Source organism: Pleurodeles waltl, chromosome 5 (genome assembly GCF_031143425.1).
Source record: "Pleurodeles waltl isolate 20211129_DDA chromosome 5, aPleWal1.hap1.20221129, whole genome shotgun sequence".
In the NCBI taxonomy this organism is placed as follows: domain Eukaryota; kingdom Metazoa; phylum Chordata; class Amphibia; order Caudata; family Salamandridae; genus Pleurodeles; species Pleurodeles waltl.
The window spans coordinates 786,092,189-786,106,689 of NC_090444.1; the positions used below are offsets into that span (position 1 = coordinate 786,092,189).

At 42.4% G+C, this 14,501-nt stretch overlaps 1 long non-coding RNA gene across 1 annotated transcript in view; it reads left to right on the plus strand.

Moving 5' to 3' along the window:
• The first annotated feature begins 10,090 nt into the window (after positions 1-10,090).
• LOC138297314 (uncharacterized) overlaps positions 10,091-14,501 on the plus strand; it is a 29,454-nt gene continuing 25,043 nt past the window's right edge. The window contains exon 1 of the long non-coding RNA XR_011204018.1: positions 10,091-10,123. This is a non-coding gene — a long non-coding RNA (uncharacterized lncRNA). The remainder of the gene's footprint in view (positions 10,124-14,501) is intronic.

A 14,501-nucleotide genomic window follows, 5' to 3' on the forward strand; every position in this document is an offset into this window, starting at 1 on the left:
ACAATAGTCCTTCCTGGGGGATTGGGCATCTTATGCAGCTTAGGCAATCAGTATAACACTGGGGTTTTAGGGTAGTTACACCTCAGAAATTAATATTCTTCATATTTCCAGGAGCCCCCGATCTTTCCAGTTTACCAGCATATCCATATGTTTACGATTACAATGTGTAACCTCGCGGCAGTTCACATTCTGATAACAAGTATGGTCACTCATCTGCCTCATTCCTTCCTGCACAAATTTCTCAATAGATAACACCACCACATTTCCTCCTTTATCAGACTGCTTTATCACTGTTTCTTTATGAGTTGAGTTGTTCCTGCTATAGAAGGGTCTGAATGTAATCTTATTTAGATCTTGTATCACCCCCTTCTCAAATACATCTATTGCTTCATATGAAACACTTGGTGTAAAGATTGATTTGGACATAAAACCACTCAAACAACTTATGCCAACATCAATAATCAAATTATCCAGATTCACAAAATGATCATCATTGTGCAAAGTTTCAGATTCTAATGAAGAAAGTGTATGTCAATTTTCAATGTCACTACCGAGAAAATCACTATGAGTTTGTTGTGTTCCTTCAAATGTGTGTTTCTGCCCAAACCATTTCTTTACTTTGAGTTTTCTTGTAAAATGGAATATGTCAACCCTGCTTTGATCCTAAGCCAAATTAGAGGTTGGGCAGAAGGATAAACCCAATGATAATACTTCTATTTCATTCTTGCATATAAAGTGTTTTGAAAGATTTACCACATTAATTTTGTTGTGTATTCATTGTGCCTTCTGCTCCTCCTTTGCCATTTTCCCACTGGATTGTTGTCCTTTCCTTCTTTTTGTCTTGATGTGTGTGTCCACTTTTTCCTCTGCGTCTTTGAAAATGTGTTCCTAGGTTGAACTCTGTCCTTCCCCTGTTTAGAAGTTGAAATTTCTGTTAAAAAAAATACCTGCCTACAATTGGTTCTTCCCTTGTGGGGGATGAATCAGAGACATCAGGCATACTACTTTCAGATGCATCACTTTATGTTGCCAATTCTAAGTTTGGTTGCTGTTACTGCTTTGAGGTGCTCAACTCTTCACCAAGTCGTCCTTGCACATGTAATCATTTTTTTTTGTTGAACGTCAAGATTCTTCCTGCCTGGTAATCTGTGAAGTCCCTTATAAATATATGTTGTTTCTTGGATTTAATGTCCTCTTTCACTTTATCAAGTTTCTTTTGGGTATTAGACATAAATAAGTCAAAGTCCAATATGGAATCCTCATTGCATAGTTCTGTACATAATTTCTGAATTTCTTCTAATAGTCTTCTTCTATCCTCTAGTGTATTCTTTACCAGAGTGCTCATCATGGTCATTTAACAATTATTAGTATTGTCTACCTGTTCGTGAGCATATCCTGGTCCGGATATTGATAAGTGGGCATTGTAAAAATCCTTCACTCCCTATGGACTCTTCCCACATCTATAAACTTTTGTAATGATTCCATCTCCTACCATTTTGACAATTTGTTTTTGTACAGTCTTTCAAGTTTGTCGTATTTCATTTGTTTGGAAAACGTTTGTTAGCTGCCTCTTTTCTCCTAGCTTCTAAAATGAAAGCCATTTTGCCTCAAACTATAAAAATTCTTGTAGACACTGCTCTTGAGTTGCCCCATACTGATAGAAGTCCACAAGCTATCTAGCGAATAGGCTCCACTTGCCAAACATTCTTGGAATACTTCTCTCCCATTTACTTATCATACAACAGACAGAACGTATCCAACACCCCACAGTGCACTCACCGCTAATGGAGTGCACCACAGTCCGCATTCTCTGATACCGATGCCGGTTGATCCTTCGCGGGTGCACCGAACAGTACAGTTACTCCATTCCTATGTTTCTGCTGTGAAGGTAATCTGCATTTTGCAGACCCAGAGGGAATTTATTTGAATAACAGCAATGTACAAGTCCTGTAACCTCTGACCACTTACGGCGGCATTCTGCAGTTGTCTCAGGCAGCCCACTATTTAAAACAAGCATTGCCAATGCAATGGGTCTTGCATTTGAGTTAGAGCTACTGGCGTTGTAAATGCATAACTGGTCTTTTCTTGCCACATAAACTGGTCAACCCTGCCTCATAATTTGGTATTTTCCTGCATATCACTAAAGCACTTCCATTTACCTTCTTCCTCTATTTGCAGCCACAAATGAAAATGTTGCCATTTAGCATCCTAATATATATCTGCCATGCTAATTCCAATGGAATACCACTTTCACCATCCCACCCTCAGAGTTGCTGGCTGGCTAACACAATTCCCAAAACGAGTGCCACGCGGAGTAACAAGATAATTAAACTAAAAGGGTCACCCAAACATATCAAGAGCGTTCGAACAGTCATAGTGTAATGTGAATGTTATGTTGGCCTGGATCATGTTCATAATAGCAATAAGGCGAGATTTAATAAAACATATACAATTATCATATAAACTCAAAAAAATCTTTATCAGAAATAAACATTTGACATTAGACTGTAATGCTCAGAACAGTCCCTAGGGGACACCGCAATGAAAATAGCATTTTAAGAAACATGGTCTTATTACCATATAGTTAGTCCCTATCATAACCACATGAAAAGAAAATGACTGAAAGTATTGCAGTGTAACCATATATTTAGCCCTAAGAGGCCATAGCGCAATACACATTTTAAGGGCTAGCAGGCCTACTGCAATAACATTACAAACAAGACCCCTAAAACACAAATTACTCTCAGCTGTAAAGCAACAGTTTCAGCCATGAGAGAGGTTACAAAAACCCTGAATGGAGGAAGAGGTTATTATTTTGGGGTCCCCACTAACCTAGTGTGGGGACCCAGAAATGATATAGACAGAAACAGCAGACTGTGGTGAACGTTTGGAGGTGGTCCCACTGACCTATTACCACTGCATTATGAGCAAAAATGTTGTGTAAAAGAATTCCCTGCAAAGCATTCTGGGACAACTGACTGCAGCAAATATTATAGTATGTTGATTGTAATTCTCAGAACAGCCCATAGAGGACACGAAAATAAAAATATCATTTGTAAGAAACATGGTCATGTAACCATTTAACCAGCCCCTAGAGGGCATAACCACATGAAAATAGAATGGCATAAAGTAATGTATTGCAACCATATATGTAGCCCCTAGAGAGCTTAGTGCCTTGAACATTTTCTGACCTAACAGTCCTACTGCAATAATAAGGCCCTTAGAACACAAACTATGCCAGGCTGTTAAACCAAAGTTCCAGCCATAAGAGAACTTAAAATAAAACTGAATTGTGGGAGGAAAATGGACTGGATGGTGGGAGGAGTTATTATTTTGGGGTCCCCACTAACCTAGTGTTGGGGATCCAGTGATGACCTAAACAGAAAGAGTGAGTCATGCTGAATGTTTTGGCAGTGGTCCCATTGTCCTAGGACCACCACAGGTTGAGTTATGGGCAAAAATGTTTTGAAAAAAAGAATGCTTGCAAAGCATTATGGGGTGACTTTTCCTAAGTGCAGTGAATATTGTGGTATCAGCTCTCCCTCTGCGCCAGGAGAGCCCCGTTGTGGATTTCTGTGTGTTTTAGTAAAGCATTTATCAATTATAAGTGTTTTTGGGAAAGCTATGGAATGGGAAAGAGAAAGCCAAATTAAATTACTCTAATTAGGTAACAGTGTGAAAAACGTGGCCGATGGAGTTTGCGATGTTGGTGCTGCTCATGCTGTAAGGACCATTGCTGCCATGGAGCATGAAGGGGGGAGACAAAATCAAAAAATAGTTCACCCGTGCTGATGTATATCAGCAATCATGCAATTACATTTGACATTACATAAAATTATAACTGAATCATTCTCACCAAGTGGAAGGACATAATACAGGAAAACATTTATTAACACATATCTATAAAAAGGACAGTAATGCCCCAGTGGCTTTTCAACTTATGTGCTCTACTCCAAGATGTTTGACATTTCACCTTGTTTGAAGAGGCAAATGAAAGTATTTTCCTTTGTTTATGTTTTATGTCTATGTTTATACACAATATAGTGATGTTGTTGGAACCACACCACTCATGAGCCCTGGGATAGGCCTTTGGCCAAAACACGTCAGGTGTAAGTCACTAAAAAAACTCACAACTTTTGACATATGTCTGTGTTCGTCTTTTGTGACACCAAGGACTTAGTTTTAAAATAGTGGGCTGCCAGAGCCTACCTCAGAATGCTGTCTTAAGTGGTCAGAGGTTAAGTGACTTGACATATATAATGTAGTGATGGCATCGAGAAAATGATTTGCACTGCCAGGGGCTGCGCAAACAAACTCCTTAAGGTGCGAGGGCCCTGACAAGCCTAGTACAGCCTATATTGGGACACTGAGTCTGGCCAGCTACCCCTGATGAAGGAGAGAACGCCTGAGAAGGGGAAAACCTGAACCTACCTTCGGAAACTCTGCCCAATGGTTAGGAGGGGCTGAAGTATAGGAATAGGTGGTGGTTTAGGCAGACGGCAATGTACAGGTTACTCCCGGGAGTTTGGTGTAGACTCGTTGGGATTGTTTCTGTACTCCTGTAATTCTTGACAGATTTTATATGGATAGTGGTGAGTTATTGTTGACATGGTTGTATTTGATAAAACCAATTAAATACACGTAGCCAAAAAAAATAAAAAAGGCGGCGTCGGTTATAGTCCGGAATGACCATAGGATAAATGTCTAGCAAATCCAGATTTGTTAGTTTAGGTGAAGTAAAAACGATGTCATTCCTGGAGTAATTTTGATGAACGTGTGAGTAGAATGTGAAACCAATCTCCTTCTCCTTTTTAACTCTACCCAGATCAAATACCGACCTACTTTGACTAACTGCAGCACATCATTGCGTATTTTAATCAATTGTGGAGGTGCTAATTTGTTAGAAGTATCTAAAATATAGTACATAATACAAGTCAAGCTTTACTGAGTTGCTATTGCACCCTGCAAGTTCCACTGTGATTCTATGAATCACCTTTGGGTTATCTAAATTATGGACATAATAATTCACATATTACAATGCTCTGCAATTTGTACTTTATTTTTTCTATAGCCCTCTGACATTCCGTGTCATATAGCTGCTTGACTAGTTATATACTGCTACCCTTTCTACTAACGACTTCTACGCCCCATATTGGTTTTTTGTTGAGAGGTACAAGTCAAAAACTCATGGCCTATTTGCTGAAATACATACATTTGCTGGTGCACAATATGAGTCTCCACCATGCAAATGATTTGGTCATTATATTGTGAGAGTGCCTCTGAGACTAATCTGCACTTTAGTGGACTATTTAAACCTACAACATTTAAGCTTAGAATTTTTATTTGTATTTTTGGACCCATTCCGTCTAAACACTATAAGCTCCATCCACTGTTCAACCTATACATCTGCTGAGTGAAAATAATTGAAAAAGGAAGACAAAATCTACTTGCATATACTTCATTCTATTGCCCTTTTCATAGTGCTTCACCACATCCACACCCGTGCCCTGCCTCTCAAAGCAAGCAACCTAAACTACACACCCCTGTATTTGCTCGCCAAAGCAAGCCCCTCCCACCACGAGATCATCAACCTCCCCCCACTGCTGTTGTTGAAGGACAGCATAGCATGTCCCTCTCCTATGTGAGATTACACAGGTGTATCCCATGCACTTTTATAAACTCATAATTGAATAATACTAGCTGTGAAACCAATATGCTTTGGGTTTATCCCTGCGTGTCCATGCTACAATACCCATAATATTTCCCCCACTGGCGACAAAACCATCATCAAAACCATGATCAATTATCCACCTTCTTTCAGTCAACTGTCTGCAAAGTATCCTGATTTTCAGTGGGTATAGTGGACTGAAGGAAAAGATGCTCGAATATTTATTGTCAAACTGTTTCAGAAATTGGTCCTTGATTAAGTTGAATGGGATTCCCAAATTCAGCAACCACACTGGTTTCCATTTCAGCCAAAGTCAACAGAAGGGATACTTCCACTGTATAAACGCCCTAATTAGATCTACGTGGGCAATTTATGCCAGGGGATCGTTGTGATGGCTAAACCCTCCTTCCCAGTCGCAGACATCCATATAAAGTACTTTGTAACATGAGACTTCTGCCATTTCACGGTTGAGCGCAGGAAGAAATTATGCAAGAGCATCATCCCATTGCAAGCAGTTGAGGCCCAATCTTTCCTACAGAAATCTGCTTGGCTGTAAGTAGTCAGATATGTTAAAACATATCTTTGTAAATAGGAGCGTGATGCAAGGTTTTGATCACTAGATTAACTAGAGTACCGGATAATTTTCTGTGATTCCCTGTAAAGTCTTAGAAAGGATCAAACAGTTCCAATCAAACCTCATAATTATTTACCTAGAGCATCATCAGAAGTAAAGGCTCCTTCTTTCTGCAGTGCCACAAAAACCCTAAGAGGACTGCTATCAGCCTAAGTGCGAGCTCCCAATGATGCACTGGCGGCCGGCAGCTTTAGGAGGGAGGGGACAGGCGGGAAGCACACACACACACGCACACACATCCATTAATAACACTCATAACATTCAAACATGCACGCATGCAGTAAATATTCATTTTAAAAGATCATACTCATTCTTTCACACACGCACGCACATCCATTAACAACACTCATAACATTCAAACATGCACACACGCACCAAACATTCATTTTAAAAGATCGCATACTCATTCTTTCACACACACACGCACGCATATCCCTTAACAACACTCATAACATTCAAACATGCACGCATGCACCAAACATTCATTTTAAAAGATCTCACACACACACACACACACACACTTACCTTCAGCCTCGGAGGTCCCAGGAGGGTTGGGACTGCTGCCTTCCCAAAGGGAAGGCAGCAGTCCCAGCCTTATCACAGAGTGGGATGGGGTCAGTGAGACTGCTGACCCCACCCCACTCTGTGATGAAGTGTCACTGATTGACACTCGTCCTGGCCGCTTCAGGGCTTAAACCTGAAGCGCTCAGATCGAAGTTAATGGGTGACGCTTTCCTCGTCACCCAGGGGAGTGCCTTGAGGCACCTTTGCTGAGCCGAGGAGGTCACGCTCATGGGAGCTGTGACCTCCTCAGCCCAGCAAAGTTCAGCTCAGGCAGCCAGGAGTCTGCGCAAATCGTGCATGTCTGCTCCTGGCTGCCTGACCTGAACATGAAGAGTGTCTGTCAGGCTGACCTTTGTTCAGCCTGACAGACTCTCTTCATGAGGGGCAAAAGGCGTGGGCGTGGCCCCTCCGCCCTAAATTACAGGCCACTCCCGCAATGACAGTACTGAACTAAGTAAAGGCTGTGAACTGTCAAAGCCCCAATACCTTGCTCTTCTATCAGAGCAAAGTGGGACGACTCAAATGGTCAATGTAGCATGACTCTTGTTCTGTCCTGTGTATGTGCCAACATTTGGGTAAATATAAGATAAAGACGTAGAAAACAAATCAAAGGAATATGGTGCTTGCTCTATGCTGGTAAAAAAATCTAATAAGTAAATAAATAGTTTCCCTGTTAACTCCTATGAAGTGAAGACGATTTGAAGTAGGCCAACACTAAAATGAAGAAATTTTGCTTAAAAAATCAGGAGTTTCAAACCCTAATAAGAAAAGTTGGCATTTATGCCAGTGGGCATTTGTTTACACGGTGACAGGACACTATGAACTGCAACACAGAAGGTGGAATACACAAAATCGAAAATCAGCTTGTGTTAATGTACAGTTAAACTAATTAGGTACATTAAAGCAGCCCTAAACAAGTAAGGGACCGACCATGAATCTATGGTGATCAATATCCAGGGTTCTCATCAGACTAATATTCTTGCAATTCCCCCACCCACCCCCCAGCCGCAGGAATTTACAAAATGTAACTTTTCCTCGTTTTTGTCAGGCACTAGTTTTCATCCAAGATGTTAGGCATTGGAGTATTTAGACTTTGAAAAAACATACATGACACGGTTTAAGAATGTATTAGAGGGAGATGTAGGAAAAAAGGGGGGCATTAATTCCCTTATTGTTGCTTATTAAGGAAGAGGAATTGTTAATTGGGAGACATCTAAAATACAGTCATTTATGTTTTAAAAATCAAGAGTCTCTGGCCTAACTCAGGAGTGTTACCACACTTCTGAGTTCTGTATAAAATACACTGACTTCCTAAACTTTAGGCAGCATCAGAAATGAGGGGGATCCAGTTGTATCCAGCAACTAATGTGGAACAGGATCACAGATCTTGACTGACCCAGTGAAATGTACTGACTGTGTTCCGATGCAATGTGCTGCCACCGAGACTTATTTAGCTTCACCCACACTTAGTGGCATATTTAGAAGCCCCTCTGTGCTGTCAGAATGCCACTTTTAGTGACGGTCCAGCGGCGCAAACTGCGGGCCACATCTACAAGGCCACCTTGCATTGCTTTTCATATCTTTGTAGACATAGACTGAGGTGACCCAGTGCAAGTCGCTGCATTGCCTCACTCTGCGACAGGGAGGCGTGCCATGGGTGTTACACTGGGTGTTCCTATGTAACACCCATGGTATTTGGCACACTCCCAGATTTACAAGATTTCGTAAACCTGGGAATGCGTCAAAAGCCTACGCCTCCCCAGGCATGGCATAAAGAGGCGCAACAAGCAGTAATACCTTTATTTCACCTTGTTTTCCTTTTTCTGTGTGCGCTGCCTTCCTGCTCAAAAACAATCATCCCTACAACGCAGACACCCTGTCACCATTGGGTATGGGTCCATGTGTTGACGCATGGCAGCTCATTGTGCACCAGTGCTGGGGGGAAGAACAGGGATGCGCTGTATCTTATAGATATGGCGCACTCCTGCCTTTTTCTTTTGACGTACGGCAGCACAGCTACAATATTTGTGGTGCTGCCCTGCTTCAAAAGCTTGTAAATATGCCCTTTAGTCTGCTGCTGTGTTTAGAGCAGCAACCTGCAGGGAGTGAGGGATTTTTCTTATCAGTTCTATCTGGGCCCCACAAAAATATATTTCACTCAAATGGCCAACAGCACACCTTTTTAACGAGTCTCATCCTGACTGGGAGCCAGCTACAGCCTAACACCTTGATGCCATTGAGGAAACAAAGAGATTACAGTGCATAATTTGTAAAAACAAAAGTACTTGCTAGGGCCGCATGTTTTCTCAGGAGGCCACTGCAGCTTTCACCACCCACTGCTCCTACCATTGCTGCCAAATTCCAGCATTGGTGCTATCCACTAACCTTCCTACAAATGTGACAGTTTGGACTATTCCAGATCACCCAATGATGTAAAAATGTCCTGCAATCACTGCTATTTTTTTTTTAATATACAACCTTTTAAGTAATATGATGTTGATGTGCGTGTTTACAAAATAATCACGTAGTGCTACCACTGGTTGACAATCAAGAAGCAGGCACAAAATAAACACTGGGCACAAAGCTAATTTTCACCTCACACGTGCTTAAGCGATGACCTATCAATTATAAGCAACTTTTTGAGTTTTCCAAGCTCTGCATGCAAGAAGATCACGTAAATATGTATAAATTAATAATTACAATAATAATTATTTACATTGCACTTACCAATAAGTTTCTATAACTACCTAACGAAAGATTTTTGGAGCAACCATAGACTAATGAAAGATTGAGGAACACGCCAAGGTTCTAAATGTATGTCTTGCAATTTACAGGGGGTGAATTAGATTATAAGGATTTTAACCTTTGACTTGCAGGCAGTGCTTAATTTATGTAAGTGTTTTGCCCAGGGTTCGACAACACTTGTTTTCCAGTATTGGCACATTCTTATGACATTCCTACACATTGTGGTGTTCTATCTTTAGCCGCACCCCGTCCGAATCGGGTCGGCTGTGTTATGTGCGCATGCGCACAACTGTGCGCATGCGCACCAGCGATGTTGACAATTTCGCCGTCTGGAACTGCTCCCCTCAACGGGCAGTTCTGTAGCGCATGCGCGCTTTGAATTTTATTGCAGATGACATGCATGCGCGTTTTTCATTGTAACGGTCGGCCATTGCCAGGGGCACAACGGATTGCGGTCGGAGCAGCAGTACCGCATTATAGACTCGTCGGAGCGGCGCTACCCCTTCTTTAAGGTCAGTACTCGTGCCGATTATATATTCTATATATATAATCTCGGCTTTCCTCTTTCACTGACTTTCTTTTGTGTCACTGCCCTTTTACTAGTTGCCTGTTCCCGAGCTGCGTTGTGGCACCGCATTGGCCCGTTAGAAGCAGCTCGGGACGCTGCAGGCATTTTGTGAGCTCTAAATAAATGGCAGTTAGTGCGAATACTATTATTAAATGCAAGCCTCTGTTTAGGTGGGGCCAGGCGCGCAGGCATGAATGTTACTGTTATTAGGGTGACCACCTGTTGGTAATTTCCACGTACTGCCTGTAATTTGGCCTTGCCGCCCGTTGTCCGCGATGAAAGGGTTAAGGGACGGTATTTGTCCGTAATTTTAGCCTTTCACCAAAAGGACAACGGAGGCAGGGCCTAATTACAGGCAGATTAGTTTCCCCAACTGGACTGAAAGGCAGGGGGTCACCTGTGCTCTGAGGGAGGGAGGGGCAGATAGATAAGAAACTGCCTTCTTGCCAGGGGGTCTCCTTCCCTGAAGAAATGCAAACGTGGGCAACTGGTAAATCTGCGAACATAAAGGGGCTTGAAAACCTGCATTGACTTTAACCAAAGGAGTCACTTGAAGTTTTCTAATAGCAAAGATATTTTTTTTCAGCGAGATACTGTAATGGTGTTCCAAGGTGAGCTGTGGAGTGTGTGGTTTTATTAGACTGTTATACATAATGTTAGTACTAGATATAAACTATATTTTAATCAAATATGTATTTGAAAAACACTTTTTTTTAAATTTAACTGGAATGTATTTGCACATTTTGTAGCAGCCTATATTATGATGTAATTGTATTTATATAACGTTTACTACCCCCGACGAGGCATCAGTTGCATGTTTAAAACAAGGACTTACACATTCACAGTTCTTTCAGGGACCTCCTACCTCATAGTACTAACATGCATTGGCAAAGCCAATAGGTCTTGTCTACGCAAGAGTTATTGGCTTTGCCAATGTGTTTTGACCAGAGTGGCTGCTGTTTAGCATGGCTATAAGTTAGTGGCATAGTGGCATGAAGTTCATTTAGAGTACAGTGCAGTGGGGTACTGTGCAGTTGTTTAGAGTGCATTTGCGTAGAGTGCAGTGGCATGGGACAAAGTAGAGTGGCATACCATAGAGTGGCAGATTGCAGTAGTGTAGAGTGGTGCAGTGGCATAGAGTGCAGAGTAGACTTGCGTGGCAGAGAGTGCAGTGGCGTAGTGTTGAGTGGTGCAGTGCAGAGTTGATTATAGTGCTGTAGAGTGCAGTTGCGTAGAGTGGATTGATGTAGAGTGGCATAGAGTGCAGTAGCGTAGAATGCAGTAGTACAGAGTAAATTGCTGTACAGTGGCGGAGAGTGCAATGTTGCAGAGTAGAAGGTAGTGGTGTACAGTGTAGTTTAGAGTGCAGTGGCATGTGGTAGAGTAGCATAGAGTGGAGTAGAGTGGCATACAATAGAGTGGCAGAGAGTGCAGTAATGCAGAGTGGTGCAGTGTCATAGAGTGCAGAGTAGACTCATGTTGCAGAGTGCAGTGGCGTAGAGTGGTGCAGTGCAGAGTATAGTGCCTACAGTGCAGTGGCATAGGGTGCAGTGATGCAGTGTAGTGGCATAGAGTGCAGTAGTAAAGAATAGTGTGGTGTAGAGTGCAGTTTTGTAGTTTCAGTGGAGTGATGTGGAGTGGCATAGAGTACAGTGGTGCAGAGTAAAGGGCAGCGGCATACAGTGCAGTTGTTTAGAGTGCACTGGCGTAGAGTACAGTGGTATGGGGCAGAGCAGTGTCATAGAATACAGTGGAATAGAGTGTATTGGTGCAGAATGTATTAGTACAGAGTAGAGTGGTGTAGAGTATGGTGGCGACCAGTGCAGTGTTTCTCAAGGATTCCAAAATTAAATGGCCATTTTTCAGAGGATTTATACGATCTTGTATTGTCTGACATCTGCCCCATTACTGTTTCTTTCATGGAAAGAAGAGTGTCCTTCATTTGTATTACGGACATTTGAGATAAGTAGGTGAGGTACTGGTTAGTTGAGGTACATCATCATACTTAGTATAACTCACATATAGTATAGCTCCCCTGTTAATATAGTTGATGTACAGTTAGCAGCTGAACTTAATTATGTATGGGCAGTCAATTTCTTCTTTCAGTTAATTGGTTAGTCCAGTCTACTGGTATTTTGTACGAGCATCTATCCTATCTGCTCAGTTTATATTTTTTTCTGCAGGACATATTGTTACAGTGGTTCAAAAATGAGAATCAAATACAATATCTGTATGTATTTTGCGTTTTGCTTATTGTCAAATGTCTTTCTCTTGAGGTTCACCCCCAAATGTTGGCCTTCCTTCTCTTTCTCAGACTTTTTCTTGTTGTCGGGCCTCTGAGCACCTTACCACTACTAACCAGTGCTGAAGTGCATGCGCTCTTGCCTTAAAATATGGTGATGTATGCTTAACACAGTTGGCATATTTCATTTACTTATGAGTCCCTAATAAATTGTACTTACCTATGCCCTGGATTTGTAAATTAAAGGCTACTAGTGCGCCCACAGTAATGATTGCGCATCCCAATTAAGTAGTACGTCAACATAACTTGCTTGTCATTCCAGAGTCTGTGTGTGCAGTTCTAAACTTCCATTTTGATCTGTCAAGTTAAATCTTTCCAGGTTCAAACCTTTATTTTTAAAACATATGTAACCCCTTTAGTGGGCCTGGGACAGATAAAAGGGCAGGGGCAAGTTGGACGTCTATTTTTAATTTTAACCTGTTGTGGTAATACAAAACCTATTACACTTGTCTTTCACCAAGGCAAGGCCTAACTTTCACTTAAGCTAACATCAGGGTTACCTTGAAGCAGTCTGTCTAATTTCGAATTGAAAAAAACAAAATTTGGACTTTGGTGTCTATGGACTCGCAATTCAAAATCACAACTTATGGTCAAGTCTAACATTAATTTGTGTGGCTTAAAATGTCACATTAATAAATTTGCCATTTTATTTTCTTAAATATTTACTGCCTACTGGCATGTCTACATGTTTGGGTGGGTGACGCATCATCTCTTGTGCATTCCCTCCAGACAGGCACACGCCAAGGAAGCTCAGGTATGACTGGATCATAAATATCCTGATGGCCCACCCTTGGCAGGATGAAATGGTGCAGCTGGCACATCTAAATGGGCTGGCTATTTTTGTTCCCACACATGGATGCATAATCCCCCTTAGCGAGTCTGCAACTAGTCACTGCACTTCCTGTCCTATTTGCACTTTCTTCAAAGGCCTCTTTTTTAAGTCTCCCCCATTTCATAGGCACCACTGGGCATAATAATTGGACCTTTTTTTCCCTTTCACTTGCTGCTTTTCTGTCCTTTTCTCTTTTTCTCCCTCTTGTGTTTACCCCGCACTGCTGGTGTCCCAGCATCCCCACCTGCCCCATGCAAAGCGCTTCTCCCACCTCCTTATCGCTGGACCACCGCCTCCATACCTCTCTTCCTTAACGACGGCCGCCACGCTAGTGCGCCACAGGGAAGCCTGTTTGTGCATGGACGCCACCCAGCACCAGGGACCCTGGTTCTCACCCCTTCTGCTGGTTTAACGCAAGCACTCTACGTGCCCTCAACCCCATAAGATCATCAGCATGCCACCAAGCTGACCACATGTACAAACATGGATCATTTTCTTGCTGCGCCTGCTCCAGCATACTCCCAAGTACCACCTCATGATTCCTCACTGCTCCTTAACACATGCTCCTCGACTCAACAGCTCTGGACGTCACCATCTCGCTATGAGTTGGATCACCCCTGCAGCTACCATGGACATTGCCACGGCCATTACGCACAACTACAAAATCATACACAAGGACAGAGCCAACCTTCCTGGAGGTGTCATTGCCATAATCTACTAGAACAACCTCCGCCTTTCATCATCTAGTCGCATTCTGTCAACGCATGAGCATCTACATTTCCACATCCTGACCAACCGAAACACCTTCCTTCCTCATCTACAGGCCATCTACAGGCCACCTGCACCTCAACCCCAGTCTTTACAAGACATTGTCAACCTCATTGCCCCTCCAAGCACTCACTTCCTCCTGTTACATTCCACTCTGTGATCTCGATTTACAGCTTGATACCCTCAATGACCCCCAATACATCAAACATCCTGTACGACCCCACAATTCTCGGCATCAAACAACTAGTCATCATCCCTACCCACAAACCCCTTCACATCCTCTACGCCATTCTCTCAGCAGGGGACAACCTCACCTTCATCCACACCTCCAAACACTTTTGGCTTGACCAAGGGCATCTACTTAACCTACTCAAACACTGCACGCCACCACATTCCCTAACCCCCTGGCAAACATTGGGG